Source organism: Sinohyriopsis cumingii, chromosome 15 (genome assembly GCF_028554795.1).
Source record: "Sinohyriopsis cumingii isolate HCF-2022 chromosome 15, ASM2855479v2, whole genome shotgun sequence".
In the NCBI taxonomy this organism is placed as follows: Eukaryota; Metazoa; Mollusca; class Bivalvia; order Unionida; family Unionidae; genus Sinohyriopsis; species Sinohyriopsis cumingii.
In genome coordinates this window covers 139,146,272-139,160,857 of record NC_142975.1, presented here as the reverse complement: position 1 = coordinate 139,160,857, position 14,586 = coordinate 139,146,272, and the positions used below count along the sequence as shown (strand labels likewise).

The 14,586-nt window shown below is 35.6% G+C and overlaps 1 long non-coding RNA gene across 1 annotated transcript; it reads left to right on the top strand.

Annotated features, from left to right (window-relative positions):
- Nucleotides 1-2,268: 2,268 nt before the first annotated feature.
- On the top strand, nt 2,269-9,942 carry LOC149782899 (uncharacterized). The gene is made up of 2 exons (XR_016414634.1): nt 2,269-2,420; nt 8,921-9,942. It is a non-coding gene; the product is annotated as an uncharacterized LOC149782899 (long non-coding RNA).
- Nucleotides 9,943-14,586: the final 4,644 nt, after the last annotated feature.

Here is a 14,586-nt window from a genome sequence, read left to right as displayed (position 1 = left end):
GCAAGCTCGCTAAACCAGTAGTTCATTAGCTAGACATGGTGACCTAAGATGATGATGTTGATAATAATAATGACGGTGGTGTTGTTTATGATTATGATAATGAAGACGACGACAATGATGATGACGATGAGGATTATCATAAACGTCGTCGTCGTCAACAACAACACCATCATTATCAAGAGCAGCATAACTTAGTTCACAATGTATAATACATTAATAGTTTTGCGAGCTTGCCCAAACACAAGTCAGATCCCAATTTTTCACCTGGAGTTAATTAATGTACAAATTCAACATTACTAGATGGGAATGTGTTCCAAGTTATTGACATGAATTTATAAATATAAAATGCACATTAGTAGATGGGAATGTTTTCCAAGTTATTGACATGAGTTCATAAATGTAAAATTCAGCGTGACTAGATGGGAAACTTTTCAAGTTATTTACACGAGATTTGTAACTGTTTCCGATACGTTTGACTTGCTTTTAATTTGACTTCAAGGCATTCGATATCCAGTTAATAAAGATGCAAAACTACTAGCCAGGCATGACATCCGAAAAATGTTTAATGATTTAATGATGTCTTCGCCATTCATGTACTATAAGCGTGATACGTATACAGGAATGTTGTATGCAGGTGTCTGAGACAGAAAACCGGGTTTATTTCATTTTCTAAATCTTTACGGCACAGGAAACATAATTGTTGATCATGAGGTGCTTTTGTCAGGAGATTCAGCCGACAACAAATTCTGGACAAGATGCAGGAAATTATTGACAAAAACATAAAATAAAGGAGAACTAGCTGGACAACACTAACAGAAGTGGCCAATAACATAGCAAAATGTAGGTTAAATTAAAAATACGTTAATTCCTCATGTCATCTAGACACCGCCATCATCATTTTGACAGTGTGTTCTCGTTTACCTCTCAAAAATTGTGCAGTTTCTGTCCATGCTAATTACTTTTAACTATCATAGGTACATAAAAGAAAGGTTTATAAATATTTGCATAATTGATACCTTAGTTTGCTTTGTCTGTTTAGGGAAGAAATGTTACTGGAAAGAACAGGTACAGTAATCTGACGTTTTGGTTTTATCATCTGTCTTTTATATGCGCATCGGTAATTAGGTGACGTGTTTTCCAGTAGGAACGTCTTCCATGGGGTCAATACAGGGGTAATAAGTACTATAGATTTACTTGTGCTAAATAAGACACATGAAAATTTTGGTTTAAGTGTGTGTGTATGTGTGTGTGTGTGTGATTTAGATTGTTTACGTAGCTTTAACAATTGTTCAGTCATATCGCTACGATATCTGCAAAGTGGCCATTTATTGTGATTTATAGCACCTGGACATCATGCCGCAGACATGTAACATGATGTCACATCTAGTTTCTAGTCCTGACACCAGGCCTACCAGTCCTAACACTAACCTCTTAATGCTGAGCGCCTAGCGAGGCAGCTCTAAGTACCATTTTTATGTCTCTAGTATGACTCGGCCGGGATTCGAACCCGCGACCTCTCGCATCCGACGTAGACGCACTAACCACTAGGCCACTAGAGCGGTCGGCACGAAGCAACTTAAATGAATACTTAAATTATAAATAATCTTTGAGCACTGTTAACATTGAACAGACTAAAACGTTGCCTTAAATATCAAGTATATGGAATCTGTTCTAGACAAAACTGCACACTTGGATAGAACAAAACAAGAACATTTCCTCTGAAAATCGATAGCATTGTATTTTCATTGTTTTATCAACCCTTTAGTTTATTTACATATGGAGAGAAAACATTTTTTATAACCATGAGTTCAGTTTGGAAAACTTCTTATTTTGATTCTTGATAGACAAGTCTACATTTTATTTCAAATTGTTCATTCTTATCATAGTATTCGTCCCTTTCCATAAGTTCAAAAACGAAAGGTATCAGTTAATCAGTTATTGCAAAATATCACCTAGAACCTATTTAAAGAATATAAAGGAACGGCTGCATTAATTTAAAATATGGATTGCAAGGTTTGTTCAAGAGACAGTTATATTCGTTTGAACCAAGATACTCACACGTTGTCGTTGACAGCAGTTCCTTAGATAATATATTGGTCTTTTCTGGATACGATTAACTCCTGTCAATATATTAATTCAAATCTTCAAGAATTTTCAAAATTTAGAAAAGTGTTTTGGATATTAATTTCAAACAGTGGAATATCCTCTTATCAATTCTAGTAGTTCGTTTCTTTTTCAGTTCGATCGGAAACAGATAATGTGTGCGTGTTGATGAAACATCCATGCAGTAACGGTTATTACTGCAATCCGAATAAGGATAGCGTGCTATGTAGATCGCTATGTGCCCGTCCTGGCTGGAACAAGTGTACAATACATGGCCAATGCCAACCAGCAACTTACGAAAACACAACTGAATGCAGGTATTTATATTCTAAATAAGTTCCATTATTCTTTGCATCACTCACAGACAAGTGTCAAAAGGAAATTTCATGAGACATTTATGTTGTTATAATAGTAACACAATGTCACAGGCGTAATTTTCAATGGCATAAAGTTGTTATATATCCCCCGATCATTATATCGTCAGCATACATACATACATACATACATACATATCTCATATTAGCTTCGCCCTGACAAGATAAAGTTAATCCTCCCAAACAAACCTGTAGTAGTCTACCGGAGACTAAAATACCTCAAGGACACCCTTGTCAGGGCGAAGCTAACGCCAATCACTAATCAAGACCACCCTGGTCAATCTGGCCCCTCTGGCAATAAAAGGTGCAAAACCTGTCAACATATGATAGAGATCAGGACATTTTCTAGCACAGTGACTAGAGAAAAACTGAACATACATGGTCCAAACAAAATGTGCAACACAGAGAATTTCATTTATCTCATCACATGTAAGATCAGTAGCCTTCAGCATGTCTGAGAAACTGAAAAGCTGCACAAAAGGAACAACCTTCATTGATCTGATTGGATGACAAAGAAACTGTACCGAAGCCCGGTTGCAGAACACTTCTCCTACCCTGGACACACTTTCAGAAATATAACACTTATTGCAATTGCTCACAATCCCAACTGGAATTCCAAAACCAGGAAAGAAAATGAATCTTACTGGATACGCCGCCTTAGAACATTGAAACCAATCTGTACTAAAAAATAGACAGCCATGCACAAATAAAGTTATCTATTGCAGTCGACACTTTTTCTTTTAAAAAATTCTCTAAATTTTATTAATAACCTATAATAACAACTATAACAATGAAATATCCGGGATATAATTTGTGCTTACATAAATTTATATAAAACAACTTATGTTGTTATGGCTTATCGATTTCTAGATCAATACAAATATTTTCCAGCATCCGCAAGTTGAACTAAACTAGTAGAAACATAATACATTTAAAGGTTTAATTCCTGTAGAAACAACCTTGCAAACACAACGGTTTTGTGTTTTGTTTGTTTGTCTTGTTTATGTTTTTAATGTGCCTTTGAAAAAGACTCACTGAGACTCGATAGAGCTTACGCTTGTTAGATACTAGGTTTGCACTGTTCGTTGTCAGTTTATTGCATTTATCTTAATCAGTCCTAACACACGTGTTCCCTAGCTGGATTTAGTGCACTTGAAAGGACTGTTTGTTATTCGCCATATGATTTGTATTCTTTGCATATATATATATATATATATATATATATATATATATATATATATATATATATATATATATATATATATATATATATATATATATGACACTAACGGAAGTTGTCTGAACATTACAAGATATGAATATGTTTTTCATGCATTTGTATCAAACACCCCCCAAATAGTTAATCTATATTATGAGTGGGCATAACAAAGACACCCCAAACAGCCCATCTGTGTTTTGATTCGTCATAATATAGACACCCAAAATAGTCCATCTATATTATGAGTGGGCATAATAAAGACATCACAAATAACCCATCTATATTATGAGTGGGCATAAAAAGGACACCCCAAATAGCCCATCTGTGTTTTGATTCGTCATAATATAGACACCCAAAATAGCCCATCTGTGTTTTGATTCGTCATAATATAGACACCAAAAATAGCCCATCTATATTATGAGTGGTCATAATAAGGACATCCCAATAGCCCATCTATATTAGGAGTGGTCATTTTAAAGACACCCCAAATAGCCCATGAATATTATGATTGGTCATAATAAGGATAATCCAAATAGCCCATCAATATTATGAGTGGTCATAATAAGAACAACCCAAAGAGCCCATCAATATTATGAGAGGTCATAATAAAGACACCCCAAATAGCCCATCTGTGTTTTGATTCGTCATAATAAAAACACCCCAAATAGCCCATCTGTGTTTTGATTTGTTATAATAAAGACACCCCAAATAGCCCATCTGTGTTTTGATTCCTCATAATAAAGACACCCCAAATAGCCCATCTGTGTTTTGATTTGTCATAATAAAGACACCACAAATAGCCCATCTGTGTTTTGATTCCTCATAATAAAGACACCCCAAATAGTCGATCTATATTATGAGTGGTAATAATAAGGACACTTCAAATAGCCAATCTGTGTTTTGATTCGTGATAATAAAGACACCCAATATAATATTGATATTACTTTTGATACAGTCATTGACACGAACTACATAATGAAGACGAAAATTATATGCACCCAAGCCCGTTTTTGTACTAATATTCATTTCTAATGTCAATAACAGTTTCATTCAAACATTTTTCAATTAAATCATTTTAAAAAGGTTTTCCCTCAGGTGCTTTGAAGACGACGATTACCTTTATTGTGGACGATATTGTGAGCAGAAGATAGAGAAACTCAGGTCCGATACAAAAGTACACGATTGCAGGAGTTAGTGGTGGTTCTCTGGTTATTCTTTTTGTTCTCGTGACCATCGTTATATGCATATTGCGACGGAGAAAACAGCCAGAATTAACGAGGTAGTTTGTAATGTTCATAATTTGAAAAAACAATTCCTAGATCAAAGATCAGTTCTAAATTATACTCACACTGGAGAGTAAAGTTTAATGCTCATCATGATATCGGCATTATACTGTTCATCATGATATTGCCAATATAGTGCTCATCATGATGTTGCCAATATACTGCCCATCATGATATCGCCAATATGCTGCTCATCATGATATCGCCAATATAGTGCTCATCGTGATATCGCCAATATACTGCTCATCGTGATATCGCCAATATACTACTCATCGTGATATCGCCAATATACTGCTCATCATGATATCGCCAATATACTGCTCATCGTGATATTGCCAATATACTGCTCATCATGATATCGCCGATATACTGCTCATCATGATATCGCCAATATAGAGCTCATCACGATATCGCCAATATAATAAGTGTCAAGCATTATGCTAATATGGCAATACAATATAGGCTTGAGCAGGTAATAAAGTAAAGTTTCACTTTAAAAATCGCCAATTATATTATAAAAGTTCTAATTTGACTCTGACGTAAGTTAAATGTGTTTCACATGATCTTAGTTATAATGGCTGTTACGTCTTTTTGCTTGGCTGTAAATCTATATTTTTACTTTTGAACACCAACAATAATTGTGATGTAGTTACAGGTGACGTTTGGTTGTTACCTACATGAACGTCAAAAAGAAAGAAATTTGCAGTCAGCAAGGGGCCATGATTATTAATTAAGCAGCAAGGGTTCATTATTATTAATTAAACAGCAAGAGACCATGATCGTTAATTAAGAAACCATGGGTCATGATGACGAATTAAGCCTCTATGGTTCATGACTATAACTTAAGCAACGAGAGGTCATGATTAGTAAATAAGCAGCAAGGGTTCATGATTACTAATTAAGAAACAAAGGGTCATGGTTACTAATGAAGCAGCAAGGTTCATGATGATTAATTAAGCAGCAAGGATAATGATCAATAATTAAGCAGCAAGGGTTCATGATGATTAATTAAGAAGCACGTGGTCATGATCATTAATTAAGCAGCAAGTGTTCATGAATGTTAATTAAGCAGCAAAACATCATGATTATGAATTAACCAGCAAGACGTCATGATTATTAATTAAGCAGCAAAGGGTCGTGGTTATTAATGAAGCAGCAAGGGTTCATGGTTATCAATGAAGCCTCCTTGTTTCCCTTTATACTTAACATCCAAGTCAGTTGTGCACACTGTGAAGCTTTTCCGTTTTGGAGGTAAGTAAATCTTGCATGTAGTTCTCAATCCTATTATGCCTAAATAGACGTGATCGATTTTTGAAAAACTCCGGAATATGCCAAGCTTGGTCAGCAGGAAAATGTGGTTATGTTGCCTTTTATGGCTATGCACAATCCCCCTTGCAAATGGATAATGTGTTTCTTTTCTTTTTTGACCTTCTATTTTCATTGATATTGATTAAATAAATATAAGACAAACTTACGATTCAACCATGAAAGCTGGTTTCAATGAAGATAGTAGAGCACTACAAACACATGATTAGCTTCTTGAACACTGAACGCACAGCCATTCACTTACCGGCGTATATAGATAAATGAGTGTGAAATATAAAATAAGAGAAACGACGAACCAATACAAGGTAATTCAAAATTTTAATCTATCTATAGTTGATGTAAGTCATTAATCTGTTTTATTAACATTATTACCGAACATTTAAAAAAAATTCCCCAACGTCTTTATCTCTTTTCCTCTTATCGATTGGTCGATTGAACTGTAACCTTTAACATCATTCAAAGGTCCAGGCGACAAAGGCGAAAAAGTATATTTCTACGATGTTCGATCGATCGATCGATTGATCGAGAGAGAGAGAGACATACATACATACAGACAGACAGATAGACAGAAAGACGGAGACAGAGATATATGTTGTTTTGACCTTACGGAGAATTACCATCATGACATTTTTGTTATTTTCGATCATTATGTTTCTCTATCTGTCGATTAGTCTGTTGGCTGACCAGACATTTGATATACCAATAATGTTGGTATATTAAGGCTTTATCCCAACACTTTAAAAGCCATGCTGTTTTGTATTGATATATCAAATTGTGATCCGCCCATCACACACTAATACGCATATGTAAATATTGTTTCAACAGTACCTTATATTTCAACAGTAGGCTATCGCTTTATTATTCTCCAACTCCGCTGATTAATCATTAGTTTTGTAATAAAATAACGATACAAAATAATCCCCGTCTTTTAAATTAATTAAATATGGTGCAGAATTTCATCGACATCCTCTAAACTTCCCTCTCTCTGTTAATTAAACATGGTGCAAAATTTGCGTCGAAATCAGCCCTCTCTCTCTCTCTCTCTCTCTCTCTCTCTCTCTCTCTCTCTCTCTCTCTCTCTCTCTCTCTCTCTCTCTCTCTTGCATAAGGGAGATGATACGGGGATGCAGTGTGAGAGAAAACGTGTACATAGTAACCTACAAGAACCCGGGACTCCGTTACGGGTAGGTGCAAACATTAAATGGGGTTTAAACAGTCTGTCAAGATTTCTACTGTGCATTTAATATGTAAGGAGAAATACACATACTTTAATCTGTTTAATGCTTTGTTTAGTTTTATTTTTTCCCCCTGTTTTTACAAAACCTATTAATATCGCTCGAAAGTTTAATTTTTAATATTAAAATGCCCAAGGCCGCTCTATCCTACCGCGGTTCTTCTCCATCATTGTATGAGTTTGTAAGGCAGCCAACCATCGAGCAATAAAGAAATATAGGGATGGGCAATGAATAAATGCCTTTATTGCAAGCTTCCCCATCTCCACCACAACATTTCTCATCTCTCTCTCTCTCTCTCTCTCTCTCTCTCTCTCTCTCTCTCTCTCTCTGTGACAATGTCACTGGACTATCAATGCTGGAAAAATGTGATCACACAAAATAACGGAGATGAGAAAATTAGGAATGAAGGATAAAACCAATTGTATGGTTGCTAGCTATGTTCATTTAATCAGAATAGTGAAATGAAAATACGTTTAAATGTTTTAATCACCTCTTGCCAGTTCTTCGTTTTGCTTAGTTTATATTTCCAACTCGTTTAAATATGTTAGCCAGTATGGGAAAGACAGAGCGTTCAATGTACTCTACTTTATTCATTTAAACGATTATTTTGGTGTAAATCATAGTGTGTCTTATATTTATTTAATCAATATGAATGTAAATAGAAGTTCAAAAACTAAAAGAAGTAACTTATCAATTTGCAAAGGAGATTTCAATTATTTGCCAAAGGTTTGTAACTACATTTTAGAACAGACATATTGGACAGGGCTGTGCAGAGTTCATTCATTCCGTTAGTACACAGTTGCTTGTTGCCAATCTTCACTGCTTCGGGAATGCAAGTATGTGTATTTGTATGTGACATAAATAAAATACATATATATAGTATGTGCGCTCTATCTTTGATATACCACTTGTTGTATAATTATTTAATTAAAGCGAAACTTGATGGTGACTTTGATGACGACAAAAACGATTATACTGATGAGAATGACTACGATACTCACGACGACGATGACGATAATGTTCACCATTATGGTGCTATTATTTTTGTTGTTTCTATTATTATTATTATTATTATTATTATTATTATTATTATCATTATTATTATTATTATTATACAAAGCGAACACTTGGCAATTCCAATGTTGATTAGAGCTGAGGAAAAAAATCTTGCTCCAAGTCGTCCTGAAAGATCTAAAAATGAGTACAAACAGAGTAAAAGGACGACGGAATATACATACGACGAAATACCAGCTGATCAGGTTAACAGGTGCTACCGCAAATCCCATTCGTACCATATCCAATTTAAAGAATATGTTATAAAAACGGTGTAGTAGATAAGCCTTCTTTATAACAAGATGCTTAAACTCTTTTGTGTTTCAGACTCCAGAGAAGTCATCGTACATCCAAGCAACTTTTGACAATGACAGGAAAGAAAGCTCTGCTTATGGAGCCAGTCCTGTCCAGTATGAATCTGGCGATGACACTTACTACAGAGGCACGAACAACATATACAGCGCAAGTGTATTCAAACTTAATATGTTCAATAATTCTCTATGGGCAAAGGTAATTACAACTGGAAAATTAAATGTCTGAAGGGATTAATAGCAAGTTCAATATTTTATATCCGAGTGTTGATTCTCTGCTTTTGTCCACGACTGTAAAGATTTTCAAATTTGCGAAGATGTAATGAACAATTTAAACGTGTGCATAACGTTTCAGCTCTATATTACGGTTAGGACTGTACCTGTGTTGAAAGAAACATTGTAAATTTTACGAATCAAGGTTCCTTCTTTGCCGCACTGTTTCGTATATCTTACCAAGTTTTGTGTTTCAGAGCCATTCGTGTCCAGCAAATGTTTCCATTAACACTCAACTTAGTGAAAGAGAACACTTTGTTGACCATATCATTGTTCTTCAATATCTGTACATCTATACAAGTTCTGTCAGGTTGTCCTCCAAGATATGTACAAGTTTTACCAGGTTGTCCTCTAAAATGTACACAAGTTCTTCCCCGTTGTCCTCCAAAATTTATACAAGTTCTTCCATGCTGAATTTTACGTCAACCTTCGATAACATTGTTCTCTTGGAAGTGTACAACATTTGTTTATGAGGTCGAGACAATAGAATATTAACTTTTCTCTGCTAATGACTATTCTAGATTTCGATGTTTCCAGTTTTTCGTTATTGCTTGTCAATTAATAAATTCACTTATGGAAAAAGACCCACATTAGTCTTTTCAATTATTCTTTCGAAGCCGCCTGCCGGCGCCCCTAAACAGGAACACATTTTTGAAGATATGAGTGGATACGAAGACGCCAGATCTGGATATATGCGCAGAGATTACCGGCCAGACGAAAGGAATCTGTATTAAAATCCAGAGGTAATTACAATTTAAGCCATTTTCAAAGCTTTTTAAGGGCAACATGTATGTAGTCTGAATAGTTAGATTATGATAAAACATTCTGATGTCAGATATATGACGTCACTTTGACAAAGCGCATACTCGAAAGCTCAGAAACCTGCGTCATACTGAAAAAGATACATGATAGTGCGTTGAACAAGAGATGCATTTTGGATGAGTTTTTCGCACAACCAGAGTCTGGCGAAATGTTTTTGCTGAATGGCTGTCGATCATGCACTCATTAGTTTTAAACAAGTACACTGTTTCAACTGAAGAAGTACACAGGGCTTCCAACTCTGAAAAATCTGTTTCCCTGGTTTAGCAGCTTATGGTTTATTAACATTGGTTGCTTTAAATGAACTTTCGCTCGTTACATTATTACTGAGTGCAGTAAAAACAGTCTGAAGGGATAGGTTTATCGTAATTGTACCATATTCTTCTAAATAAGACGCTATATCTGGACATGCCTTACATGAGGTTATTCTCTCATGTCTTGCTTCGTTTTAGATGTAGCCTAAAATAGAACAATCTGTAGCGTCCTTTGTAGACACATATTCAATTTATATTTCTCACAAAAAGGATTAGGGAGGGAAAGTACAAAACAATATTTCCTTCTTTCGTTCCATTTTTTTTATCTCTCTTCATTCATATGCAAGTCAAAACTGTTCTTTATTACGTGCATACATACCTACTTACATGCAAACATACCTACTTACATACAGGAATGCATACATACCTACGTACATACAGGAATGCATACATACCTACTTATATACAGGAATTCATACATGCCAACTTACATACAGGAATGCATGCATACCTACTTGCATACAGGAATGCATACATACCTACTTACATACAGGAATGCACACATACCTACTTACATACAGGAATGCATACATACCTACTTACATACAGGAATGCACACATACCTACTTACATACAGGAATGCACACATACCTACTTACATACAGGAATGCATACATACCTAATTACATACAGGAATGCATACATGCATACATACCTACTTACATACAGGAATACACACGTACCTACTTATATACAGGAATGCATACGTACCTACTTACAAACAGGAATGTATACATACCTACTTACATAAAGGAATGCATACATACCTACTTACATACAGGATTGCATACATACCTACTTACATACAGGAATGCAAACATACCTGCTCACAAACAGGAATGCATACATACCTACTTACATACAGGAATACACACGTATCTACTTACATACAGGAACTACTTACGTACAGGAATGCATACATATATACTTACATACAGGAATGCATACATACATACTCACATACTGGAATGCATACGTACCTAATTACATACAGGAATGCATACATACCTACTTACATACAGGAATGCATACATACCTACTTACATACAGGAATGGATACATACCTATTTACATACAGGAATGCACACGTATCTGCTTACATACAGGAATGCATACATACCTACTCACATACAGGAATGCATACCTACCTACTTACATACAGGAATGCATACATGCCAACTTACATACAAGAATGCATACATACCTTCTTACATACAGGAATGCACACATACCTACTTACATACAGGAATGCATACATACCTACTTACATACAGGAATGCATACATACATACTTACATACAGGAATGCACACGTATCTGCTTACATACAGGAATGCATGCATACCAACTCAATTACAGGATTGCATACCAATCTACTTACATACAGGAATGCACACGTACCTACGTACATACAGGAATGGATACATACCTACTCACATACAGGAATGCATACATACCTACTTACATACAGGAATGCACACGTACCTACTTACATACAGGAATGTATACATACCTACTTACATAAAGGAATGCATACATACCTACTTACATACAGAATTGCATACATACCTACTTACATACAGGATTGCATACATACCTACTTACATACAGGAATGCAAACATACCAGCTCGCAAACAGGATTACATACATACCTACTTACATACAGGAATGCACACATACCTACTTACGTACAGGAATGCATACATATATACTTATATACAGGAATGCATACATACATACTCACATGCATGAATGCATACGTACCTAATTACATACAGGAATGCATACATAACCACTCACACACAGGAATGCATACGTACCTACTTACATACAGGAATGCATACATACCTACTTACATACAGGAATGCACACGTATCTGCTTACATACAGGAATGCATACATACATACTTGCATACAGGAATGCATACATACCTACTCACATACAGGAATGCATACATACCTACTCACATACAGGAATGCATGCATACCTACTCACATACAGGAATGCATACATACCTACTTGCATACAGGAATGCAAACATACCTACTCACATACATTAATCAAACATACCTACTTACATACAGGAATGCATAATACCTACTTACATACATGAATGCATACATACCTACTTACATACAGGAATGCATACGTACCTACTTACACACAGGAATGTATACATGCCTACTTACATACAGGAATGCACACGTACCTACTTACGTACAGGAATGCATACATACCTACTCTCACACAGGAATGCATACGTACCTACTTACATACAGGAATGCATGCATACATACCTACTTACATACAGGAATGCAAACATACCTACTCACATACAGGAATCAAACATACCTACTTACGTACAGGAATGCATACATACCTACTTACATACAGGAATGCATACATACCTACTTACATACAGGAATGCACACGTACCTACTTACGTACAGGAATACATACATACCTACTCACACACAGGAATGCATACGTACCTACTTACATACAGGAATGCATACATACCTACGTACATACAGGAATGCACACGTATCTACTTACATACAGGAATGCATACATACCTACTTACATACAGGAATGCATACATACCTAATCACATACAGGAATGCATACATACCTACTTACGTACAGGAATGCAAACATACCTACTCACATACAGGAATGAAACATACCTACTTACATACAGGAATGCATACATACCTACTTACATACAGGAATGCACACGTATCTGCTTACATACAGGAATGCATACATACCTACTCACATACAGGAATACATACATGCCTACTTACACACATGAATGCAAACATACCTACTTACATACAGGAATGCATACATACCTACTTACATACAGGAATGCACACATACCTACTTACATACAGGAATGCATACATACCTACTTACATATAGGAATGTACACATACCTACTTACATACAGGAATGCACACATACCTACTTACATACAGGAATGCATACATACATACTTACATACAGGAATGCACACGTATCTGCTTGCATACAGGAATGCATACATACCAACTCACATACGGGATTGCATACCTACCTACTTACATACAGGAATGCACACGTACCTACGTACATACAGGAATGGATACATATCTACTCACATACAGGAATGCATACATACCTACTTACATACAGGAATGCACACGTACCTACTTACATACAGGAATGCATACGTACCTACTTACATACAGGAATGTATACATACCTACTTACATAAAGGAATGGATACATACCTACTTACATACAGGATTGCATACATACCTACTTACATACAGGATTACATCCATACCTACTTACATACAGGAATGCAAACATACCAGCTCGCAAACAGGATTGCATACATACCTACTTACATACAGGAATGCACACATACCTACTTACGTACAGGAATGCATACATATATACTTACATAATATACAGGAATGCATACATACATACTCACATGCAGGAATGCATACGTACCTAATTACATACAGGAATGCATACATAACTACTCACACACAGGAATGCATACGTACCTACTTACATACAGGAATGCATACATACCTACTTACATACAGGAATGCACACGTATCTACTTACATACAGGAATGCATACATACCTACTTACATACAGGAATGCATACATACCTAATCACATACGGGAATGCATACATACCTACTTACGTACAGGAATGCAAACATAACCTACTCACATACAGGAATGAAACATACCTACTTACATACAGGAATGCATACATACCTACTTACATACAGGAATGCACACGTATCTGCTTACATACTTGAATGCATACATACCTACTCACATACAGGATAGATAAATGCATGCACGCACGCATACGCGCAAACAAGTATATATATGCATAAATAAATGCGTCATATGAAGAAAAGAAACTACATATAGAATTACACTGTTATAAGTTTTTCATTTCATTTTCGTTGCTATCTCGAACTTAATGTTAAGCACATAACACTATAGACGTATTAACTTTTCGAAATATTATCATCATCAAGCAACTGTTAAAAGATGAGTGCCATGCTCCACCAAATGATTGCAGATTTGCATAATTGCAGGTATTGAGATATTTCGTTTTGTCAATACGGTAGCTTACACAGTATTACAATTGTACTACTACTGTATCTTTGTCACTTTTCTGTTCTATTTTATGATCTTGTATTATCCTGAATTTGTTTAATCTGATGCAATCTCTTTTTAAAGAGGAAATAAAGTCA